At 41.5% G+C, this 26,136-nt stretch overlaps 1 protein-coding gene and 1 long non-coding RNA gene across 4 annotated transcripts in view; one reads left to right on the top strand and one right to left on the bottom strand.

Annotated features, from left to right (window-relative positions):
* BCL2 (BCL2 apoptosis regulator) overlaps window positions 1-26,136 on the top strand; it is a 137,005-nt gene that overhangs the window by 60,376 nt on the left and 50,493 nt on the right. The window lies entirely within an intron of this gene.
* Window positions 6,906-24,259, bottom strand: LOC148684754 (uncharacterized). Of its 2 annotated transcripts, XR_015951350.1 has the most exons (4): window positions 24,127-24,259; window positions 16,949-17,012; window positions 14,104-14,186; window positions 6,906-10,550 (listed from the first exon to the last, which is right to left on the bottom strand). It is a non-coding gene; the product is annotated as an uncharacterized LOC148684754 (long non-coding RNA). The 2 variants fall into 2 exon arrangements; XR_015951351.1 differs by lacking the exon at window positions 14,104-14,186 and having other exon boundaries at window positions 6,906-10,456.

Below are 26,136 nucleotides of genomic sequence, written 5' to 3'. Positions count from 1 at the left end.
AACGAAGGGATTTTTCGAACGGAGGTTGCCTCGCTAGACGAATGCGTTTTACGAAAAATTCGTCTAGCGAATCGTGGTTTCCGATAGGAATGCATTGAAATTCAATTAATGCGTTCCTATGGGCAAAAAAAATTCAAAAAAGAAATTCAGTGCATTCCTATGGGATTTGCGAGACGAATTTTTCGCTATAAGAAAATACGCGTGGAACGAATTAATTTCGTCTAGCGAGGCACCACTGTATTCTTGTCCCACATCTGTGTGGTGAAATCGTGGAGATATGGCTATATATGCATCCTTGGTTCTGAATATAAATATAACTGTTGATTATGTTCCAAAGAATTAGTTTCTCCTTTCAGAATGTATAAAATGGAAAATGGTCTTAGCAGAATTCATTTGTAGAAAAACTGAACTGCATCCAAGCAGAAGTTAGACTTTCTTGTTCTATATATGTCACAGAGGAAGGAAAGGAATATTCTTCTGAGGCAGAAAAGGAAGGCTGGACTGTTGAAATCTAAACTGTAAAGTACATGTTGCATTTTAAATGAATTTTATTCACTGTTGCGGCTTATATGAATGGCTAATGAGGCACGAACTGTTTACACAAAAGGCTATATTTTTGTGTAGCAAAGAAAAAAAGGAAATAAAGGGCGCTTGTCCCAGAAACTATTTCAACACACAAAAGAAGTAATGTTTCAATAGCTGCACCGTTTTAAAGTCCAGACAATATTGCAGAAGTTAAGACCAATTTTGGGGGGCTAACCACAAAAAATGTTTGCTATTTGCTCCCTACCCACTGCATAGTAAGGATAATTTGTGTTATGCATGAGTCAGTTCTAAACGTTTGAAAATCCATAACAATGGACAGCCATTCCAGTAGATTGTTTGGATCCCGAGTTTCCCTCCCACAAATGGAAGGACTCTTTCCATACACATAATGGGACTATGATTCTATGGAGGCTCAAACTGAAACAAGGGGGAGAGATGATTTTATCCAGTCCCTACTCCCACACTGTTCTGGACCCTCCAGAGCAGATAAAGGAGGAATCAAGTGATAATAGTCTTTTCTCTCCAGCATAAAAAGGGTAAAGGGGCCCCTGACCATCAGGTCCAGTCATGTCCGACTCTGGGGTTGCGGCGCTCATCTCGCTCTATAGACCGAGGGAGCCGGCGTTTGTCCGCAGACAGCTTCTGGGTCATGTGGCCAGCATGACAAAGCTGCTTCTGGCGAACCAGAGCAGTGCACGGAAATGCCGTTTACCTTCCCGCCAGAGCAGTCCCAGGAGCTGGGACCGAGCAACGGGAGCCCACCCCATTGCAGGGATTCGAACCGCCGACCTTCTGATCAGCAAGCCCTAGACTCTGTGGTTTAACCCACAGCGCCACCTGGGTCCAGTGCAAAAATCTCTGGCTGCATGGCTAAAGGTTTAGAATCATGCTCCTAGGTTGTATTAAGGTTCTATTTAGTTGCAAGCCAATAGGGTGTTTTTTTTTAAATAGCAGAATTCTGTACACATGAACTCTGGGTCCAAGCAATTATTTTTACTGTGGAGGCTGGTGCAGTTAGAGCACCTTTCTCTCCTTGGGGCACATGTAAATAAACACTAAGGCCTCTCTCGTTTCCTACCTGATATATAGTGTATTGCTATAACTCTAGCTGATTCAAATAAAGTTTTCCATTTTGGATGTCATATATTTCCACAGCAAACACACATAAGTACAGGTTGCTATAGTACTTAAAACATATTGGCTTGCAACTAACGAGCGCCTTAATACAACACAGGCATGATTCTAAACCTTTAGCTATGGCAGCTACATAGTTTTCACACTGCATTTGGTGAGTAGAATTATAAATATCCATAGTCTGAGAACTAAACACATAGCACTAAATGCTGGTCAGGCAGTTGGAGACCATAGAATCAAGAGGACACGATCATTCATCTGGGCTTAGTTGATAATCTTTGCCAGGTACAACATGGCTTCTCTTGGACATCTGTGACATCTGATGACATTCTAGTTCCAAGGTTAAGTGAGAATTGCATGGGGTTACACAGAAAAGCAACTCAGTGTTGGATAGATCACTGGTCTTCAGCTGGTGAGTTGGGATCCTACAGCCTGATCCAAGGTGGGTTGGAATGGGAACACTACAACCATGCAAATATCTATAGTAGAGGATTAAGAGACGGCTCCTCCAATTTATGTTTGGGTTAAAAGTGGGTCCTGGGTCTGGAAAGATTGAAGATATCTCAGATGTGTTATTAGCGTTGGCTTTAACATATTTGTTTTGGAATTAAGAGTCAAGTTTCCTTTTAAACCAGGTTCTTTAAAAATATACTTGATTTTATTTTTGTTTTTTTTAAAAAAAGATCTGAATAATTTGTAACAATCTGATCTGTTTGTTTGTTTGTTTGTTTTATTTTAAAAGGATGTCACGCTCCCTGCAATCTATGTATAGGATTGAATGGTATCATAGCCTGGGAGAGTTCTTTCATTCCCTGTGACAAATTATAACAGAACTGTAATGCAGTTTTCTGCTTTGTTCATGCAAAGAATCTACTTGAAAGTACTTGATATGATTATGGTATTCAGAGTGGGGAAGTGTCATCCTTATGCTTGACTTTTTCTTTTTTATATCTTTGGACTTTGTTGGCTGCTAAGGTTGAGATTACTACAGCCCAGAGCTGAACTCACAAGAAAACTACATTGGTAGAAATTCCATGTGAAGGAAGCAGATCAAGTTCAAGCTTTCATTAGCTTAACCTACTTCTCTCTGGAAGATGTGCATGGAGGGAAAACTCTGCTAGCAGAATGGGTGGTGGAATATATATATATATATATATATATATATATATATATATATATATATATATAGCAAAATTTATATACCGCTTGATAGTCAAAAATCTCAAAGCGGTTTACAAAAATAAGAAAGTAAAACATTAAAATTATCAATTAAAAACAGCTAAAAGACTTGCATTTAAACATATACAAAGTCAACAGTAGCAAAAAAGAAAATTCATGTAATTTCTACATTTCTATGTTACCACTACGGTAAGCTCTTTGGGCAGGATTCAACCAACGCCCCACCAGCTGAAGGCAACATGAAGACTTTTGCTGGCACAACAGGGCTTTCTCCCCTCTCCTGCCCCGGAGTGCTCCTTCCAATTTCGGGGGGGGGGGTTGTCAGAAGAACCTCGGAACTGCGTGATGGGGGAGGAGTGGGCAGATAGTTCCATCAGACAAGCAGAAATACTGTGCTGATGGTGCGACCTGCTTAACGATACGTTGAATTCCTCACTTTGTTTTCATGCATGGAATCCTGCATCAACACGGGCTATTTGTAAGCTTTATAGAAGCCATAATGGCCAGGCAGCAGGCTCCTTCCTATTAGCTCCATTACGCCAAGAGGGATTTTTGTCTCTTGGTATCCTGGACAACAGTTCCCCATGATGCATGATAAACGGAACAGTTGTTGAAAGTGACCGGAGTTTCAAAAGCAACATGCATTATAGGAAAAGGTGAGGGGGTGGATCTGCTGTTCAGAGGGGAAAAATATTTCTCCAGGCACATGGAAGTTGTTGGGCTTGCTTATTCTAGCATCCAAACTGCCACTTAGGTTAGCAAAAGCACACAGAGAGAATAGAGATGCTTCACCGTGAAGCAGAGTGCGGCATTCTCTCGATAGAAGTTGCTATATAAGACCTATGTCCTAGTATTGTTGTTAGATGGAAAGTATTCTTTTTCCCCTGACCAATTTATTTGGGAGGAAAAATCAGTAAGATTTTCCAGTCCAGGCTAGGCTTCTCTTATCACTCTTTCCACTGTACCAGTTCAGAAAGATTAAACACACTTAATCTTTGGTGCAAACATACAGAGGAGGGCTTTCAATTTAATCATTCCTTCTTCTTGCTCAATTAATCTTTACTCTTTCTCTGTCTCAAATACCTAATCGTTTCTCTTCCCTTTGGAAGTGTTCTTTTTTTTCTTTTCAGATGTGAGAGTATACTGACGTCTGAGTGTGCGTGTGTAGTGCAGGTTTCAGGCAGAGAAGATGTATTGCTTTAAAATGGAAAAGACTGCTTAAAGCCTAAGCGCTATAAAGTTTTCATCACAATTCGTTTTACGCAGACCTGGAAAATGGATTAAAACCAGAGGGCCAGACAAAAGTTGTATGTTCTCACTCTCTTAAATATTGTCACGTTTCCCACGTGTTAATTGTAACTTTGTAATCCGGTCTAAATAGAAAAGCTCATTGAAAGTCCAGGTTTGTTTGTTTTTTGCTTTATGGGCCAGATTTCCCGATTGCATGATAGATATACACAGTAAGAAAATTGATATTTTCAGAATAGTGCTATTAAGGATTATGTTAGCATGGCGGCATAGCCGTTCAGTCATGCACATTTTCAGAAAAGGACCAAATTTACACAACTGGTTGAGGAATGCATTCTGATAATTTTCAGTTATTAGGGCCTGTGGAGTTGCATACACATGATAAAGGGTGGAATTCAACAGAGCCTAATGCAAAAGTTCCTCCTTCTCCTTCCCCTGCACTCCCTCTAAATCTGTTGAAGGAGTCCCCCCAAACCTCTAGAACAGATTTAGGACTGTGTAAGGAACATGGGAGGGATGCGGGTGGCACTGTGGGTTAAACCACAGACCCTAGGGCTTGCTGATCAGAAGGTTGGCAGTTCGAATTCCCACGACGGGGTGAGCTCCCGTTGCTCGGTCCCAGCTCCTGCCAACCTAGCAGTTCAAAAGCATGTCAAAGTGCAAGTAGATAAATAGGTAGCACTCCAGCGGGAAGGTAAGTGGCGTTTCTGTGCACTGCTCTGGTTCGCCAGAAAGCGGGTTAGTCATGCTGGCCACATGACCCGGAAGCTTTACACTGGCTTCCTTGGCCAGTAAAGCGAGATGAGCGCTGCAACCCCAGAGTCGTCCGTGACTAGACCTTATGGTCAGGGGTCCCTTTACCTTTAAGGAACATTGGAGGAAGAGAAAGTGGAAAAGTCCCTGTGCACTAGTGGAACTCATGCAATTATTTAGTTGAATACTGCCCAGTGTTTCATTGTATTACACAGTGATTTACATGAAGCGAGAAGTTCTTATCACGGTTCATAAAACACAAATATAGCTTTGAATAATAATGGAAACCATTGTAATGCATACAAGCATATGAAGCAATGTCACATGTAACACTACACATGATCAAAAATGTAAAAGCAGAAACTTAGACATATCTGTGTTTATTAAAAAAGCGATACTTGTTTTTAGTTTATCAGATATCTATGCTGGACAATATGGTTTCAACAAAATAAAAAAAATTGTGCATGCACATGAAAGCTCATACCAGTGACAAACTTAGTTGGTCTCTAAGGTGCTACTGGAAGGAATTTTTTAATTTTGTTTCGACTATGGCAGACCAACACAGCTACCTACCTGTAACTAGAAATACGGTTTCAGGTTAGGAAACATCATTGCTAGAGTGCAGCTCAACGCATGGAAGGTTAGCCTTTTTGTACTTTCAGTGGTTCTGATATCTGTTTGTGCAGCCATAATATTAGCAGCTCATGACAAGCATGGGAAGCTTCAGAGAATGTCTTTCAGAAGGGCTGCTAGCTCCAGCTTGTTGTGGAATGAGGGTGGGGAGGCCTTGGAACCCATGCCTGGCTCCAGACATGATCACCTCTTTATATTTCTATACTTTCATAGCAATTATTTCTATACTTTCATAAAAATACAACAAGACAGTGTACATCATATTGTACATCATATGTACAATGACATGCATAGATTCTTCTGCAGTGCTACATGGGACAAATGCCAATTATAGCAGTACATCTTCCACATAGATCAGGCTCATTATTTTTTCCCATGTTCAGCTTTAGAAGATCACATGTTCAATCCCTGGCCTCTCTAGGTATGGCAGTGAAAGACTTCTTTATGAAATCCAAGAGTCACAGCCATAATACTGAGCTTACATGGACCAATGGTCTGGCACAGTAATGTGTCAATTTTGAAACTGACATGTTTAATCAGAGAAAAGTCATGGTTAACATTTGTCAAGGATTGGAGACCTCTCATGGACTTTTTGTGTGAAAAAGAAACAATGATACCTGGATTTGAGGAAAGTGGCTTTGTTGGGTGTTATATTGGATTGCACGAAGTGAGCTTGTTTTTTATAGTGGACAGATGAAGAATTAGAAGTTCTTTGTTTTCTCTCTCTTTTAACCTCTCTTCCACTCTTTTTTCTTTTTATATTTCTCTCAACCCCTTTTTGTGTTTTTATTGTATCTAGATAAAAATCTTGGTTTGGTTTAAAAAAGGGGGGGTATATTAAGTTTTTATTTTTCTCTATAAACCTTAATAACATTTTTTTAAAAAGAAAATAATAATTGCTTCCTATCATCCTATGGCTTAGTTTAGTGTATGTCTGAGCAGAACTGAAGTCTTACTTTAGTTTGAACTTGTCATGTTGGCTGAAATCTGTGGTGAAGTATTTGCGCCTGGAACTTCTTGGTCTAAAGTGTGAATTTTTACTCTTTCAGCCATGTTAATATTTCCTGTGATCCTGCTCTGACTGCAGGCATTGGCTAGGAAGCTATGTGAACATCACACCATTTAAACAGATTTTCCACATCAGCCCAACGAATTTCTCCAAACTGTTCATTCTTACGGCAGACTTTGGAAGCTATTAAAAATTACTGTTGGGTTGGGGAATGGGATCATACGCATTTCTGAAAATGGGTGAATGAAGCCTTAGGATGTGATATCTATCTATCTATCTATCTATCTATCTATCTATCTATCTATCTATCTATCTATCTATCTATCTATGAGACTTAGGCATGTTAATGACAATTGAACTAATGTCTAAGCACATTTGAAAATGTACCATAGATGTTTACTACTGAACAAATATTCATAGGCAACATTGTTCTTCATCAGATACATGTGGAAAATATGTTTCACTCACATATTTTCTTAATTCTATGTGGTACTTAATTCTATGTAATTGGTACACTGGTAACTTTCCCCCCTGTGTTTAGGATTGAGGTTTATGATGTGCAAATATTTCCATTTTTTATTTCATGTATCAGAAAGTACTGTTTTGAAGATACTCTGTTCTTGTTGGGTTTTGCAACCTTTTCAGGCTTTTGCAACTTTGAATCACATGCATTTTAGTTCTCAGTACATTGCTTTCCAGTGTGAATTCAGCTGCAGAAAAGTTTTGGAATGGATTTATTTTTTAAGGCTGTTGAATTGTGGGGAAGGAGCAGCAGTTCACAAGTTTTATTTTCAGTTCTTGTTCCATATGTCCATGAGGTAGCGTTAGCAGTGGAAATGGAAAGCATAATGAATTTTCAGTAATGTATGGACTATGTAATACGGTAAAGATTATTCCACACACACAAACAAATGAAGGACATGATTGTAGTCTGCCCTAAGTGGATCAGATTAAAGAGAAAGAAACTAGAATGCATTTTTTTCCCAGTACACTTTTTAATATTGCAGCTTTTCTTAAACTGATCATATTTTGAAGCAACGTTTTATAATTTAATATACCACAATTTAAAATTTAATATGGCAGTGATCTGGTTTTAGCTGTCTGTGAAGAAGATTATGTTCCAGATGGTTGAAGTTATAATCTAAGCCTACTGTAGCCACCAACATGTGCCATATAAATGAGCAGCAAAGGAACTAAACTGAGATTTTGAGGATGATCACTCAGCTTGTGTGTTAGGCTTCCAGGACTTTCCTACAAAGAGTGGCTGAAAGGCAATAGCATGGTGTCTAGTCTGAACATAGTGGAAGAAAGAATAGCCATGCTTGAGTGTGGGGAGAAGGTACATGTACTGCTGTTTGCACATTTGTCAACAATCGGTGTTGATGTGTGTTTGATGCTGGAGATGAGAGGCATCGAAATTCTGCAGTGCTGCTGTAGCAGGGTTCCTGCTTTTGTTTTGCCACTTTGTTCCTTAGACGAGCTGGATAAGTGCTTCTCCACTGGGGTGTTACTGCTGCAGTAACATTGCTAGATAAATAAAGAGGACTCTCTAAAACCGACCTTGTTGTGCTGTGAGCCCCGAAGAATTTATGTCACTCCTCACTACTGATGTCAGAAGCACCACCTAGTACAGTGGAAGCTGCCTTGTCTGGTCAGACAGCTTGTCCATGCAGCCCAGTATTGCCAACTTTGACAGGCAGCAGCTCCCCAGGGTCTCAGGCAGCTGGTCTTTTGCATCGCCTGGTTTCTGGTCCTTTTTAGTGGGACTTCCTGGGTGCAAAGCATGAACGCCACCACTGAATAGGGATTCCAAATATTCCTGAAAACAGATTCAATGGAGCATTCATGATAGTAAAGGGCACACAAGTTGGGAGGGAGAATAACATAATTCCTCACAGTAGAAAATAATGATGAGTTTGCGAGTGGCACAGTAGTGCTTTGATGAGGGAAAACATCTCGATCCCACAGCCCATATATACTTTAAAGTGTTTGGGGTCACAGTATCAAAGGCAGAATAAATGTAAATAAAAACTCATTTACACAGGATTACACTGGCATATGACCCATGTTCTTCTGATAGTTGTTTTTAATGTTTTTACTTTTAATTTTATGGGGGTTTTATGTACAACACTTTCATCAGGATGCATATTTTCATTGATCTAGTAGAACAGAGATGTGCAAAATAAGCAAGCCAGGATATCTGACGTGCATAAAAAATGCAAAGTAATAATGAAATTGGACTTGTGATATAAACATACAACAAGGGATAGGGAAGACATGGGGCACCTAGGAAAAGCTCCAGGCAGCTACCTGAGGATGCAACGGAAGCTACTTTTGTGCCATAGCCTGTGTTTGGTTTATGTGTTCCAATTGCTGTTCCTACAGACAGAGACTCACACCATCTGTGCTCCAGTCATTCTGCTTCCTGTTTCATTGCCCACAGCTCCCTAGAGTACCAGGGAGTAAAGTGGGAAGCAGCCTTGGTGGGATTGCCTCTTGACACAAAGTTCAAAGAGCTTCTTTCAGTCCTCAGTAATCTAAACAGCCTAGTAGGCTCTGGGTGGCTTGTTATTATAACACTGTGCCTGCTGGCAACATGGTTTGGTAGCAAATGGTGGGCAGACAGATTGGCAGAGGTGTGGGATGCAATTAGATGCACGCTTTCCAATGAGTGGCTCTTGTCCAGGTTTGTTAATTGTCTTACTTTAAATGTTGTGAGGATCCTATGCCGTTTTTAAAATCTGTTTTTTTGGGGGGGTTGAGGGGTTATTGGGTTGTTGTTTTTATTCTGATTATGTGTTTTGTGATTTTATATTTTGATTTCATTCTGTGAACCGCTTTGAGACCTCCGGGTATAGGGCAGTATATAAACAACAACAACAACAACAACAACAACAACAACAACAACAACAACAATAGATGGCGTTCCCATATTATAGGTGGAAGTAAGAGGTTTAGAGAGGCTGACTTGCCTGAGGTCATCAGGGTGTATGTGTTGAGATTTGTACGGTAGTAGGAACTTCCGAGTTCACCATAAGCTAACCTTCTCCAAACCATGCGTTCTACAATTTTCCTTCTGGTGGTCTCCTTCCACAAACACACCCTTCCAAATGCAGGTTACCTAGAAGCTGAACTCCTTCATGTGTTCATCAGCCAGTTCGCTAAAAAGCTAGTGGTTTTGTGTGTGTGTGTGTGTGTGTGTGTGTAAAATTTGGTTTATAATAACTTCTGGAGCATTTAACTGAGGTTAAACCAGTGCTTATCCCACAGCCCTCTCTTTGGTGAGATTCCCTCTTTGGGGGTTGGGGGGGGGTTTGGCTTGTTGACTTTTTGTTTCATTTAAAGCCGCCTGTGGCATGAACTCACTTCGTTCCTACCCACATCACTGCATTCCTGAGATGTTTTCATAGGCTTTAAGCAAGATCATCTGACAGCAACCAGCAAGTCAATGAACTTTATACACAATTAAATACCAGAAGCTGGGAGAATTTGCTACAGAAGATTTCTTTTTCCCTCCCCTTGTGTGCACACCCCCACCCCACCACCCCCACTTCTTTAGGAAACAATACCTGTTATGTTGGCCATGCACTGGTGGTGTGAATGTCACACGTAGTAATTGAGCTCGTTTCACATGATTTAATACTGAACAGACTTAAGTAAGAAGAATGATTGCATCCTTTACATGGGCCTCACAGAACAGTCACCTCCCACACTGTTTATTCAGACTCGGAGCTCAGCCATTCACTGTTTAAGCCGGGGTGGGGGTGGGAGCCACCGGGAACAGTCTTGAAGCATGTGTTCTTTTGGTACAAAGTAGAGTAGGTTGTACTTCGTTTTTGTGTTTGTTTTTAAATTTTTAATCCAAGTAACGGATTTTGAATTGCAACCGTTGCAAGAAGCTGGATTTCTTTTCTTTTCTTTCAACGTTCAACACCGCAGATCCAAGCCACATCTCTGTTTAAAATAATAACAAATAATAATAGCTGTCCGAGGATTCCTAACCAGTAAAATTACTGGGGTGGAGGTGGAAGCGCTCCTCTTCAGTGTCCTAAGATGGAGTCAAAGACAGACTTTGCAAATTAATGGAAATTTTCTAATCAAACCTAGGCGCGAATTCTGGCAGGAGCCCCTGGGATGACTAATCGAGCTCCTGTAAGAGCCCCTCTGAGTTTTCCAAAGCCACCTTAGAAGTTTGAAGTAAGAAGTGCAGGTGTTGATTAAAACTAAACAGACATTGATTAAAACTAAAGTTTATGGGGCGAATCGCTGTGAACCGGCCTGCACCCACCAGGTTGAATGCACCCTACCAGCTATGTAATGTGCTGCTTCACAACAACAACACCTGTGTGTGTGTGTGTGTGTGTGTGTGTGTGTGTGTGTGTGTGTGTTACAATTCCAAGTAGGGGGCAAAACCAGGAGGTTTATTGAGCCCCCACTGAGCTTCCATGCTGGTGGGCTTTGCTTGGCTTGGTAGGTCACGAGTTGTACAGGTCTGGCTTAGAAGCTCAGAGCTTAATTCTATGAACAGCAGAAGCCCGGAGCTATTTTCCAGTGGAATATTTTGAGCTCCAAAATTCATTATGTGAAGGAGGGGGGGGGTGGAATAAAAAGAAAGAAAGGCAGGCATTAGAATGATAGGGTTATTTGAAGGATTAACATATAATTAAGTATGGAAAATGTAAATGAGTAGTATACATGGGTGAATAAAAGGCTAATCTCTGAGACCTACAGCTGGTAGGATGTTGACCGAAATTGCCTAGACATTGGGCATACATGGAACACTTAAAGCAGGAGTGGGCAACCTTTCTTTGGGCAGTGCCAGAGTGGAAAGTGGATGGGTCACCCCTTTTCTCTCTTCCTCACCCCACAGCTGGCCATCTGAAGTGGATGAATTGCTCTTGCCAGAAGTCTGAACTGATAGCTTTCGGAGGACTTTTTGAAACAACCCTAGGGCTGCGGAGTGTCCACGCCTAACTTAAAGAGCCTTTTATTTTAGAAACCTCTATCATGTCCATCTGTGTCCCCTTCCAGTCATCTTTTTTCCCCTAAACTAAAAAAAGCTGCAAATGATTTAGCTTTCCCTTGTGGTCAAAGTGCTCCAGTTAATGGAATACTGGCTGCCCTCTTGCTGCACCTTTGCTGCACCAACTCTACAGCATCCTTCTTTGCAATGGGACAATCAGATATTTACACAGTATACCGAATGTGGTTGCACCATAGATGCTGATAATGACATTACGTTACCAGCTGCTTTGTTTTTTCCCTATCAACTCCTAGCAAGGAGTTTGTGTTTTCATGGAGCTGGCCATCACAATCCCAAATCTTTCCTGATCAATTGCTGCCAGTTGGCATTTGGAGACTGAAGTTAGGATTCACCCCCTCGCCACCCGACACACATACATACCCAATATGCATCGATTTACAATTACTTGAACCAATTTTAGATCTCACTCATTCACTTTGAAGATAAGCTTTTGGAAGAACTGTGCAGGCTGCTTAGGTTCTCACCAATCTGAATAAATTTGACGCCATCAGCAGACTTTGCTAACTCCCTGCCGCCTCCAGATAATATATGCATAAATTTAATACCAGTCCCAAGAGGGATAAACTTAATACTAGTCACAATACTAGCCCCAGTATAGATCCTTAGGAGATCTCAGTGCTTCCTTCCCTTCCGTTGTGAAAGCTGTCTACTCTTCCACTTTCTGCTTCCTGTTCTTTAACTACTTACCAATCCACAAGAGGACCATTCATAACTTTACAGTTATGCAATAAGTTTACTTCAATTTGATGAAAGATTTTTGGAAGTTCAGGTGCAGAATGCCTACCTATCTCCCTGCTTGTTGACATATTCTAAAAGTTCGGGAAGGCAGAAGCCATTTTTCCTGGGCTAGGTTCATTATTTATGTTGAACAAAGTTAAAAAATGCTTTCCATTCATTTAACCCAAGAGAGGTATTAGGCTAATGGCCTGTCATATCCTGCACCACTATTTTAAAAGGCCAAACAGAAGCCACATAGTGCAATGTGGAGGATCCTGTGACCTTCAAGATATTGTTAGACTATAATTCCCTTCATCTCTGGCCATTGGCCATGCTGACTGGGACTGATGTGTATTCAGAAAATTATGGAATTGTTGTCAGCAACACTGCAAGCAGTTATGGTTGTGCTGATTTTTAGGATCATGCAAAATAAAAAATCAATACGTCATTCAAAATTGTTTTCACAATACTTTTCCATTTATATTGCTTATTCTTGGTTTTCAGGCATGAGCATTGTTATAAATAATCTTCACAACAGTGCTTAACTGTTAACAGAGTGTGAGTGACTTGTGTGAGTTAAAGTGTATATTATGATGCACAACTCTTCCTCCAAGAAGCACTGAGCAGACCACATGTGGTCTCCAGGAAGTTTGCTACTGAGGCGCTGTTTGGGCTAGATTGAGTTAGTTTCAACTAATGGGGCTTATCCTGTACCTTTTGTCTATTCCCTGGGCTCTATGAAATTGGGAGCAAAAGCTTATTCTCTCTGGCTGGACTGATAGTTGTCCTCATGAGCGGACACAGTTTATCTTATTCAGATGAATGCTGCAGTTGTTGCCTGATACCTTAGACGTATAGAATTGCTAGAGGAAGTTATCACTGGCTTTGAATACTAGATCTGGTCTGCATATTTATTCCCACTTGAAAGAACCCTTGAGTTTATAGGAGCTCCTCCTGGGGCTTTCCTTTCAGTGCAGTGCCAGCTGGGTGCTGCTGTTCCCTTTGAGCACATGGAAGTGCTGCAAACATTGCAATAAATGCAATAAATTCCATGTTTACAGCGATTTCCATGTGCTCATTGGAGTACCATGGGGCCTTTGAGATGCTTTTAGACTGAGAACATACCCCAATGGGATTTCTTAGTGTGGTTGTTAAGCAAACGGTAATGATGATGACAAACGACAGCGGCATTAAATAGCGGAAGGACAAATCTAACATTATTGGAGTAATTGATGATGAGCCTTTTGAGAAGAAGACGGATGGGGCAAGAGTTGAATTCTGGATGTAAGTTGCTCTTAGCTGATTTATGGAGGCTTAAACTGGGGGCAGTAAGGTGGGGGAGTGTGATTTCAGACCTTGTTGTATACCAATCCCATTCTTGTGGTTTAATGTGCAGAGTAATCTAAACTCAGTAGCTGTTGTGGTTTATCAGTTTCTGAGGAGGATGCTTTTCTAAGAATATGGTCTCTTCCTGCTGCCAAAGGCCTATTTCTATCAGTTTGTCAGCTGTGAGAGAATTACGGTTTAAAATAACTGTTTGGTGGTAATAAGGCCAAACAGTCCCTCAATTCACACTGCAGGTGACCCGGACAGAAATTATATTGACTGAAGCAGCATTTAAGCACATGACACCAACATTACATTTGAGCACATGCCAAGAAAAATGCAAGCGTGGCTAAAACTGGCAGCAAGGATAAGGGATTAACTTGTCCTTCTAGGTCCGTAAATGAGGCCCTCAGACAAGCTTTCCGCTTGGGAGCATGAACACCATGTGTTTATGGTACAAAATAAAATATAATAAATCCCCTCCATTTATTAAGTCAGCAAAAAATCTGTATACCTGCTATTCCCTTGTCCTATTTCCAGTAAGTGGGTCATTCCGTTTTCTGTTCTTAGCAGAAATGGGCTGCGCAGCTTCGTTTGCTTTGCAGGGAAATTACACAGTATTTTTTATTCACACACACACAAACCATATTTTCATGCGAAAATAAATTGGCTGATTTGAAACCACAGACCGAATGAAACAGTTTTTAAAATCCCTTACTCATCTTTAAAAATATACACCATTTGACTAAGAGAGAAACTGACACTGTTTTTTGTTATGTTTTAATAAACTGCAAAACCAGTCGCTATTGATACTAAACAGCATTTATGGAGGGTAAAGTTCCAGATGAGAAATCAGGAAATAAAAGGGTGTATATGCCGTTACATCATATCCATTTAAGAGAAAGAAATGTGTGTTGCCAGAATGTTTGTGTTTGTTTCCAACAAGGGAAAATTAGTTTCTGATGTGTATGTGTGTGGTTGAATTGCCCACATTCATCCCATGATAAGAAGCAGACCGAGATCTAACAAGTTAAATATTAAGTGGACGAAGTTTAGATCTGGGTTCGCTAAACTTTTTATGTAAGAACATTGAATAGGTCAACAATCCGTAACAGCAGAAGCGTTTCGCCTTGGTGGGGTGGAGACACAAGCAGTAGCCTCTTGAGAGCAGCATCTCTGTCGCTCACCAGCAGGGAAAGGGGCAAGGAGAGGTCAACATTTAAACTTGCTTTGACTTTTTTTTCCCAGAAGGAGAATTTTGAACCTCTCTTCGCATATATAAGCCTAAGTTTAAATAGCGTAGTGGCCATAAAACTAGTCTTGCTAGCCATAGAGGTCTCTAAGCTTGCTTTTCTTTTCACAGCAGTTGCCATGCATGCTGCCATATTGCGCCCCTCTCTGTTCCTAGAGGCCCAGGTGGCCTGTGGGCAGGAGTGTCTTTTACCAGTTTGGGCTGATGAAAACTATGGCCCTTTCTGGACCTGCGAAGCCTGATTGCTGCCATCCATGCGGTGGTAACTTCGAGAATGGACTACTGCAATGCACTCATGTAGAGCTGCCCCCTGAGGTTGATTTCTGATGCAGCAAAATGCAGCGGCTCAGCTGTTCACAGGGGGAAGAATTTCATTGCTGCTGAAATCCCTCGAAGCCAATTAGTTACCAGGATAGGTTCTAATGTACAAAGATGTATACAGGTTGGGATTAGGAGACTTCAGAGATTGCCTCACCCCTTCTGTACCCAGCTGACCACTGTGCTCCGCAGGAGAGGGGTCTCTTGCAAATGCAATCTCATCAGAAATCCCATTCCATAGGATGTACCTAGGAATCGGACCATTAGTCTGGCAACACCTACGCTTGGAACTCCTGTTACCTGTCAGACAGATGCAGTACTATTTCCTCAGTCTTTCCGATAATACTTTTATCCCAGTCCATACTCTTGAACGCATTTTACATGTGTTTTTATTGTCAAATCGCTTCAGGGTGCCTTATGGGAAGCAGCAAATAAACAAACAAACAAGCTGTTTCTGAAACTTACAGTGCAATCTAATCCAAGTCTACTCAGTAAGTTCCAGTGGGTTGCATTCAATGAAGTCGTTTATTTAGTGGAAGGACTTCTATTTGTGCAGTTGAACTTCCCCTGCCCTTGTTGCCCAGTTCCCCCTTCCCCTGCCTGCAAAATGTGTTCTGGATTTGCCCCCAACCTTCCAGAGCAGATTTAAGGAAGGCACAGGAGGGGATGTTCTGTTGCAGAAATGGAATTTGTGCTAAATGGGACAACTTCGTTGGATACAACCCATTAGAGTTCGTGGGGCTTGCTCTCGGGCAAGCGGGAAGAAAATTGTAGCCTCAGAGGTGTCTCGAATGTGAAGCATTTTAGCATGGAGCATAAAATAATTAAAATAGAAAATTCACATTATTTATGCCTTAGCATGTCTCCTCCCTTCTGTATTTTGCTGCTTAAGAATTGTAGGTCACAGGCAGGGACATTAAATAAACAAAAACCCTGTGTCCCAATGATCTCAATATTAAGCATTTTATTTTTAATAATTTTTAATTTTTTTATTGCATTCATAAATGTGCTACATAAAGGATTAAATCTCTCTCTCTCTCTCTCTCTCTCTCTCTCTCTCTCTCTCTCTCACTCACACACACACACACACAAAATGTTATTTCAGTATTTTATACATAAGGGCAATCTTTCAATAAACCTCTTACTTTTATTTCCGAAAGAACTCCTTGTGAAATAAGTCAATTTTACTCACAATCTTTTGCCTGGTTTTTTAAACCACTCAAAGTATTAGGCACTTTATAAATAATAATAAAAGAAGGAGGAGGTGGAATTGTTTCCTTTTTTACTGGTTTAATGTAAGCTCTTTGCCCGACCTAAAGATGCTCTGTCTATCCAGCTATAAATTGGAAACTTGTATGCTTCCCTCCTCCTCAGTTGTATCATCGTTTATACACATTTGCCCATCATTACCTAGATTTTTCAGGTATCTTGCTTCCACCGTCCCGCTTCTGTATTTTTGGCCAGCTATACCGGTAGTTATTTTCTCCTTCTTTTCCTCTATTCCTGTGACAAACCTGGAGGTTCAAAGTTACAACTTTCCCTCCTGAAATCTCCCCCCCCCCTTCTCCCAAGTTTATTCCTGGCTATCACAGAGCTCAAAACCCATATAACCCCCCCCCCCGCCGCCGCCGCCGCCGCCACTATTATGGATATTTATCATACCCAGAAACATGTTTCATAAAAAGAAGAAATAAAAACCAATATTATCTGCGAATGGGGGTGTCGAATTGGCAATTGTATTTAAGCATCTAAATGCAGATTTCCCACATTACCTGACTCAAATTCTTACCTTGCCAAGAAATTCCACAGCTTCCTTGGTTGGTTGCAGAAATTTTTCGTTTGTTTACTCCATTCTAAAAAATAAAAATAAAAAAAGAGTCAAGCACATGTCCTCTCAGAAGAAAGAAGCAAGAAGAGGCAGGTCATTCATCTAGACAAAGACTCTCTTTGAAATTCCCGGGTCAACCTTTGAAAAGAGAGAAATAATCTGATAGGGAAACCCACTTTTGATTTAAGCCAATCTGGGTCAGCCAAAGTGAGGTAGGCAAGGCTTATTTATACCAACCAATCAGAGAGGAGGATTATTTCTTTCTGAGCAGGAAGCTGAAGTGAGCACTGCATGGGGCTTGGCCATTCATCTGACTAAGGGGTGCTGGCTACCAGGCATTTTGCATCTCTCTGGACATAACCGCCAGGCAAAAAGAAGTTCCATTTGCAGGGCATTTAAATGAGTTAGTATTATTTAAGTAACAGGTTAATAGGAGTGGGTGGGATGATTTTGCTGTGTGACAGGCTTCAGCTCATAAAGGGGGAGGGTGCATATACACACATTCAAGAGACTCTCTGTAGCCCAACAGCTATGCAGACAGTGCAAATATTGTGTTTTATCTTTTAGAAGCTTTCTCCCCTATTACTTTTAAATCCCCTTCCTATTTTTCTTTAAGTAAATTTATAACTTGGCTCCCCAGGTCCTTCCATACCTCGTTCTACCCATGCTTGCTTTGGTCATTTGCTACCTGCATTTGGACTCCTCATAAATATTGAGGGAGTGTGTGATATTTTTATAAGATGATTTGGCGGCAGTTCTGTTAAGTTTTTTGGGGGGGTAAGTAGTGGAGCTCTGCAGAAAAGCCCCCAAAAGGATCAGAGTTAGTGAGGTAGTTAAGAACCCCCCCCCCAGTTCTTCACAGTTTTATATTTTAAAAGCTGCAATTAATCTACAACCTGTTTATCTCAGAGTACGTTAGAACGAATCAGAGTGCCCGAGCGTAAATTGAATGTTGTATGTTGTATGCAGCCGAAATTAGTAAATCCCCGTGTAGCTGACTGTCTGTTGATCTCTCTCTGATACATTTCATTCCTGTCTCTAAGGAAAATGCATTAATGAGTATAAACTACAGTTCCAGGGAAAATGTGTCTTGCATTATACAATATTTGTTCAGTGAAATACTCTGAACTCCAAGAACACCGGTAGTGGTTCATATCTACATTCTAGGAATTAAATCAAGTGGTGTATATTTACGTTCTAAGAATTAAATCATCCTGCCACATCTATTGAGGCTTCCTGCTCTTTAAAAAAAGAAAAAAGTGGGGGAGAGAAACAGAAAAAGAAAATGTCTAAGTAAGACAGAAACTGATAACACATGTCTGTGCTCTGTTTCTATACTCCTAAGCCAAAGACTCATTGCAAAAGTGAACCGACTGGTGTTTAATTTCTAGAAAATATAAATGATGGGACCGAAGACTGGCTGTGACCACAAACGTTTGACCTTGAAGCCCTTCCCCTTAATCTCAAATGGCTGGGCAATGCATTTAGCCATTGTTACTGGAGGGAATGCACTCTGTACCTGCTCAGGGGCACATTCATTTATGCTTATTTCAGAGATTCTAAGGATTGATCCCTGGCATTGGAAACAGATGAGCCCTGAGTACATTGAGCACATGTGTTATCTTCAGGGCCGATCCTATCATTAGGCAGAGTGAAACAGCTGCCTCACTTTGAAGATTATAGAAGGTGGCAGCAGCCCACTCCCTGGCTGATCCTCCTGAGGCACCTTGGGTGCTTCCATCCTTATGAACCAGTGCCCCAGCAGCAGCAGCAGCAACAACAACAACACCACATCTATCCATGATACCTGTTACACACACACACACACACACACACACACACACACACACACACACCAAGCTAGCCTGCTACTTTGAGGTGTGGTTGGAGGCTGCTGCCTTTTAAAAATAAATAAATTTCTTTATTTGCATTTTCATACAATGTACAAAAAGAACGCAATGCAAAATTGCATAACTAACACGTATTAACCACTCAGAACAAATTACAAGATGCGTACACGGTGCTACAAATTTACAAAGAAACAAAACGCAGGGAAGGAAAATTCCACTAAAATTCCCCTTTAGGGGGGTAGCAAGGGGCATCTAAACCAGAGACCAATAGTGTTTTGGTATTGTGTCATCCCCAAAGGACTACTGAGAGATCAATGGCAATGTTAACCCACTTTGCCTAACAACCTATACAATAACAGGATGCGAAGTTTCTATGAATGCGTTCTTTAACTTGCACTCTGTGATGTGCCTGTTTGCACTCAGTCAATTTCTTAGGTTAAAGATTCTAAAATGTAAACAGAGTGTCATAGTAGCAGTCGTTGGCATCCATCTCCATTGTAGAAGTGAGCTTCAGCTGCTGGTCTCCGGAGGGTCAGGGGGTCAGGGCCGTCTTAAGCAGGTCGGGCGCCCTGGCGCGCAGATTGCTCTGGCGCCCCCGCCCCGCCCCATTTCTTCCCGTGGCTGGTGGGCGGGTGCAGCGCGCAGCATGGTTTCCACGGGGCTCCGCCGCGCGGCGCCCCCCTGCCGCCCCGGCGCCCCATGCCACCTGGTCCTTCGCTTCAGGCAGCAAGCATCTTGCGCTGGTCTCTCCTGTGGCACTGGTCTCTGCTGTGGAGAGAACCAGCAAGACACAGGATGCTTGAGGAGAGAATGGAGAGCAGAGAAATAGTTCAGCAGTGGCCAAGGCTTTTTGAGCAGGAGACAAGGAAGATTCCATGGTCTGGAATGATGAATTTGCTTAGACCAGACATATAATAACTATCTTGCCAACATGGCTTTCTAAGTTCTTGGTACGTGTGTTGGTTTCATCTCTTTCCATTTAAGTACCTCTTTCTAGGTCGCCCAGAATGGTTCCCTATCTCTTCCTGTAGCTTGTTGGGGTTCCACCTGTATCTAATTATGTATTAGAGAACTTGGGTTTCATTGTTTTAGGTCTGTCTAGGTCAGGCATCCCCAAACTTCGGCCCTCCAGATGTTTTGGACTACAATCCCCATCATCTCTGACCACTGGTCCTGTTAGCTAGGGATCATAGGTGTTGTAGGCCAAAACACCTGGAGGGCCGCAGTTTGGGGGTGCCTGGTCTAGGTCAATGGTCCAGATAAACTAATCAAAGTCAAGTATATGTTTCGCTCCTCTCAAGCCAAGAGAAGCCAATAACATCATATGAAGAAGAAAAAAAGTGAACAGATCCCCAACATTTCAATAAAGAACAAGCAGAAAATCTATACTGTGCATATCTATTAGCTCAATGTGTGCATTTTATTGCAAGGAAAAGAAAACAGTAAAATAATATAGTTCTCAGAAACGTCTATTAAAGATTGTTTCCACATTGCACTTACAATTGTTTTCTTTTTTCCCTCCCTTAGCATTTCCCCCCATGAGTGTTTCTTGTTTCTACCCACTTTGTCATTTGTAACACTACATATGAACAAAGGTCATCCTTGACATATGTTTAATTTTATAAAGTGCCGTGTTCCTATGTGTGAAAGTAGATTTTTCAAGAACTTTGCATTTCAGTCCCTGCTTTTCACAGAAAAAAAAATCCCTGATCCCTTATATCTTTGCCCGATCAATGTGGACTTACTGTTAGTGGTCCCCCATGACTGTGATACATGGTTCTTTCCACTTTGCATTCAGTATTTTGGGCCCAATTTTAAGGAACTCCCTTCCAGTTGAAGTTAGAAAGGCCCCCTCCCTGTTGAACTTCTGGCGCCTACTGAAGACTTTTTAAATATTCCAGCAGGCATTTTAACCGAATTCTGGTTTTATAATTTAATAATTTACAGTGGGTGTTGTTTTTTTATTTGCTTCGTTTTGAGTTTCTTTTGCACTGCTTAGAGACAACTGTAATTAAGCAGTATATAAATTGTTGGAAGAAATAAAATAATAAATAAAAAAGAATAATGAGATGCATTTTTTTAGGTGTTTAGGTGCCCACTGGTTGCTTTTTTTTACCCAGAAGTCCAGCAGCTGGATTTATAGGATGGCACATTATAGAACAGGCTTCCTCAACCTCAGCCCTCCATATCTTTTTGGCTTACAACTCCCATGATCCCTAGCTAGCAGGACCAGTGGTCGGGGATGATGGGTATTGTAGTCTCAAAACATCTGGAGGGCTGAGGTTGAGGAAGCTTGTTATAGAAGCTCAAAAGATGCCTTTAACTTGGTGCTTTGGCTTGTCTTAAGTTGTTAAGAATTACAGTGGTACCTCGGTTTAAGTACTGTACACAATTGGTTCCGGAAGTCTGTACTTAACCTGAAGCGAACTTTCCCATTGAAAGGACTGGAAAGTGGATTAATCTGTCCCAGATGGGTCCGCGGAGTACTCAACCTGAAGCGTACTTAACCCAAAGTTTGAGTGTAATTGGTTCTGGAAGTCCGTACTTAACCTGAAGCGTACTTAACCTGAAGCGAACTTTCCCATTGAAAGTAATGGAAAGTGGATTAATCTGTTCCAGATGGGTCCGCGGAGTACTCAACCTGAAGCGTACTTAACCCAAAGTTTGAGTGTAATTGGTTCCGGAAGTCCGTACTTAACCTGAAGCGTACTTAACCTGAAGCGAACTTTCCCATTGAAAGTAATGGAAAGTGGATTAATCCGTTCCAGACGGGTCCGCGGAGTACTTAAACTGAAAGTACACAAACCGAGGCGTACTTAAACTGAGGTATGACTGTATACTGTAACAAACTTTGGACTAAAGGGAGAAGGGTGGTGTTTGATACTATCAGGATGTCCAGATAATCACCTGTTCTGAAGATAGGTGGCTCAGAAACTTTCACATGACGATACCGCAGTGCTTGAACCTAAAATAGACTGTTAATGCACTGTTCTAACACATACTTAAAACTGTGTGGTGGGAGGGATAATGCTTGATATCAAGTGCTGAAGTGAAATTATGGGGGTGAAATTAGCCATATGTTTTGAGAATGCATAGCTAGGCTTTCGATCAATCTGGTGATGGGTTCTCTTTTTTAAAATATATATATATCAATAAATCAGAAGAACAGGCTGCATTTTGTGGCAGCCATAAGGGGAAACATTAGAGAGCTGGATAAAAATAATGTCTAAGTCATGCTAAGGACAGCATTTTTATAGGTGTCTGTAGCAAAACAAGGAGCAAAATATAAAAAGAATTATCCAAACAGTCCTATTTCAGGGAATGAGATAGTCTTGGTTTTTCAGGGTGTTTCAGCAGGTAAGCATGAAGATCATTCCCAGGGTGTTTGTTAGGGCCTGAGAGTGATATTCAGAACATGCATTCAGAGTGCCCTGATGTATTTCTGTCCGTACCCTGAGCTGGCATTCCATTGGGCAGGATGACTGGCTTTCCTGCTTAACTCATTCTCTCACTTCAGTCATATATTTTAGTCATTTTAAATACGTATAAACCCCCTTTCCTTGTTATCAAGTGCCCAAGGCAATGCACAAAGCACACACACGCACAGAGAGAGTTTAACAACCAAAATCTTGAAATAAGAATTTATAAACTTTGTTGTCAAGACTATACAGTGGTACCTCTACTTACGAATAACTCTACTTACGAATGTTTCTACTTACGAATGGAGCTCCGTCCGCCATCTTGGATGTGGTTTAGATAGGATTTTTTCTACTTACGAATTTTTAGATAGGGTTGCTTCTACTTACGAATTTTTTCTCCCAATGCATTCCTATGGGATTCAACTTACAATTTTTTTCGACTTACAGATGTGCGTTCGGAACGCATTAAATTCGTAAGTAGAGGTACCACTGTAATTCCAATTCAACAAAACCTGCAGCGTCATTTGTCAGCGGATCAGTCAGCTGCATTCTTAGCAGAATATTTTTGGCAATGTGTAAAATCAGAATGTTTAACTTCGACTGGATTATGCCCAAAGTTTGCCAGTAGGATTAACACTGTTCTTTCCCGGCAATTAGATTTGAAACAAATGACTATTGTTTCTTTGTTTAAAACTTTTCTGTTTGTTGCCATTGTTCTTTCAACAGCTAGTTTATATGGCTCCCATTTGGGCTGCTGAGAGGTCTCTGTTTTAGCTTTATCTATCACTTTTGGTTCCCCTCTCCTCTTCTTGTGAGGAGGGAAACAGTTGCCATAATCCACCTCTGAGGTAAACATGGAACTTTAGTAAAAAGGCTATTTAAAGTGATTTTTAAAAAGTTTTATATAGTTCTTCTTGCTGCAGAAGCTACGTAAACCACCTCAGTATCTAGATATATGCAAAATAATGAGCAGAGATATGGAACCTATCTCATCAGAACCCAGCTCAGACACCAGCCTTCTGATTTAACCACTGGACACATTCATGCCAAATAAAAATAGTGAGTGTGCATTTCAGTACAGTGCCACCTCAGTTTAAGAACAGCCCTGTTTACGAACTACTGTATCATAGCTGCCAAGTCTCCCGTATTCCCCGGGAAACCCCCATTTTTCCGGCTGTCCCCAGCCGAAAAAACAGATTTTTTTCTTTCCCCCCGGTTTATTCTGGCACAGCGGCCATTTTGGAACTGGGCGGAGCATGCTCAGAAGCGACTTTTGATGCTGCTTTGCCCAGTTCCAAAATGGCTGCAGTGCGACTTCTGGTGCGGCGGCCATTTTGGAACAGGGCAGAGCAGCATCAAAAGTCGCTTCTGAGCATGCTCTGCCCAGTTCCAAAATGGCGGCAGAGCTACTTCCGGTCTGCTACTTCCGGTCAAGTCCCTTATTTCTCAGGCCGGAACTTGGCAGGTATGTACTGTATTCAATTTATGAACTCCGCAAAACCAGAAGTAATGTCCTGGTTTGCGAACTTTACCTCGGTCCAAGAACGGAATCCGAATGGTGGAAGGGCACTGGCAGTGGGAGGCCTTGATAGGGAAAGCGCAACTCAGTTTAAGAACAGTTTCGGTTTAAGAACGGGCTTCCGGAACGGATTAAGTTCGTAAACCAAGGTACCACTGCACACTTAAGTGTGGTGTTCTTGGCTAAGTAAGTAATAACGTCACCATGGATGCAAGTTAAGAGTCAAAATTACAATGTTTCCTAAATGCACTATAATTTTATTACACAATTATACATTTCAGCCATGGTAAATGCAACTTGAAGGGAAGGTAACCACTATAAACAGGCACAGTTTCAGGCTTTACTACAGACCTGACTGGGTGTGTGAGCAGCAAGGGGCTTTCAACAAAACTGCTGCAAGCAATGTATTTTCGGGGAGGACACAGACGTTTCTTCGCCCGGGCATGATTTAATAGGTGGAGAAAATGATTAGGGAGTCTCTCTCTCTCTCTCTCTTTAGTAGAGAAGGTTGGAACATTTGAGACAAGCTTCTTCCTGTTGCTCCCCCTCTTGAAGTCAGGCACACAAAGCAGCCGTTAACATATCCATTTTTGATGTGCTGCCACCTATTTTGTTTCCAGCAAAACAATGGCACCTGGAACATAAGTTACGTATGGCAAGTATAAGTTGCAGTTTGGCGTGTCTTGACTTAAGGCAACCCCTGACTTTAAATATAGAGAGAAGGGGCTTGTTTATAGATCCAGTCTATAAACTGCAGGAAACCTGGCTCCTAAATCATGTCACTTTTATATATTATTTATGGTAGCATTTCCAAAACAACTTATAATTGTAGGGCAGTTTTTTCCCCTCAAGTGAAATTGGAGGCATAGCTCACTCTTATGCTAAAGACAAACCTTTTAGTGTGGGAGTAGTGGTAAGATGATAGAGAGATGATAGACAGAGATGATAGATGATAGATAGATAGATAGATAGATAGATGATAGATAGATAGATAGATAGATAGATAGATAGATAGATAGATAGATAGAGGTAAAGGGACCCCTGACCGTTAGCTCCAGTCGCGGACGACTCTGGGGTTGCGGCGCTCATCTCAGTTTACAGGCCGAGCATGTGGCCAGCATGACTAAGCTGCTTCTGGCGAACCAGAGCAGTGCATGGAAACACCGTTTACCTTCCCGCTGGAGCGGTACCTATTTATCTACTTGTACTTTCACGTGCTTTCGAACTGCTAGGTTGGCAGGAGCAGGGACTAAGCAACGGGAGCTCACCCCATCACAGGGATTCGAACCGCCGACCTTCTTATCGGCAAGCCCTAGGCTCTGTGGTTTAGACCACAGCACCACCCGCATCCCAGATAGATGATAGATAGATAGATAGATAGATAGATAGATAGATAGATAGATAGATAGATGATAGATAGAGCATGCTAAAATTCTAGAAAAATAGGTGTTGGAGCTCACCATGAACTTCTCTATTGTTCTCTTAGAATGGCAGTGGCACCCACCTGAGAGGTGCTGGAGCTGAGCTCCAGTGAGCTCCAGCTAAAAAAAGCTCCAAATATGTATATGTAAAATATGGTGGTGTGCACAGTTCATCTTCCTTCCTATTTAATCCTCACAACAATTCTTTGAGGTAGCATAGGCTGACAGATGGTGTCTGACCCAAGGACAGTCAACAAGCTTTGTGGCTGAATGGAGATCTGGGTCTCCCTGATCCTAGTCTGAAACTGTAACCAGTACACCATCCCTGTGATTTGGCATAAGTCATGATCCTGGGCACACCTCCAGGGTGAAAGGAGGCACAATCAGTTCAGTGACTCAGACAGAGACACAATGGACACCCTACTATGAGGAGATTCCATGTTTCACATGAGGAAAGAGAAGAAGTCACTAGGTTATTTTGCTTATTTCACTGCGGGACTGCTGTTGTCAAAGTAAGACTAGTGTTTCGGGATCCAGGGTCTGTGACTGAAGTTTTCCCACCTCAGGTGACCATACCTGCACATGCAGGTGGGACAAGATGGAGCCATGTGTAATTGGTGGCAGGGCTCAAGGCATGACCCCATAAGCCCCTTTCTACATACTTTGCCTCTTCGTGTGAATCATGTGTGAAAGGGGGCTTAGCAACCTTAAGCACCATCCAGTGTAGTAAGACTTAATTCTGATTAAATATGCCTAAGGTTATACCATTAGCTTTTGGTATCTGGCTTCTAGCTTCATTCTCGGGGCTTTCTCAGGCAGCTAAGTGCATTTTTGCAAAAATACAAGATGCTGGGTAGCAACTTAAAAGCATTAAAACCTCATTGGTAGTGTACTGCTTGTTGCACAGTGTGGCATTGTTGCTTGGATACATGGCGACACA

Source organism: Zootoca vivipara, chromosome 8, assembly GCF_965207765.1.
Source record: "Zootoca vivipara chromosome 8, rZooViv2.hap1.1, whole genome shotgun sequence".
Classification (NCBI taxonomy): Eukaryota; Metazoa; Chordata; class Lepidosauria; order Squamata; family Lacertidae; genus Zootoca; species Zootoca vivipara.
The sequence above is the reverse complement of the archived record's forward strand: the minus strand, read 5'-3'. Positions and strand labels throughout refer to the sequence as shown.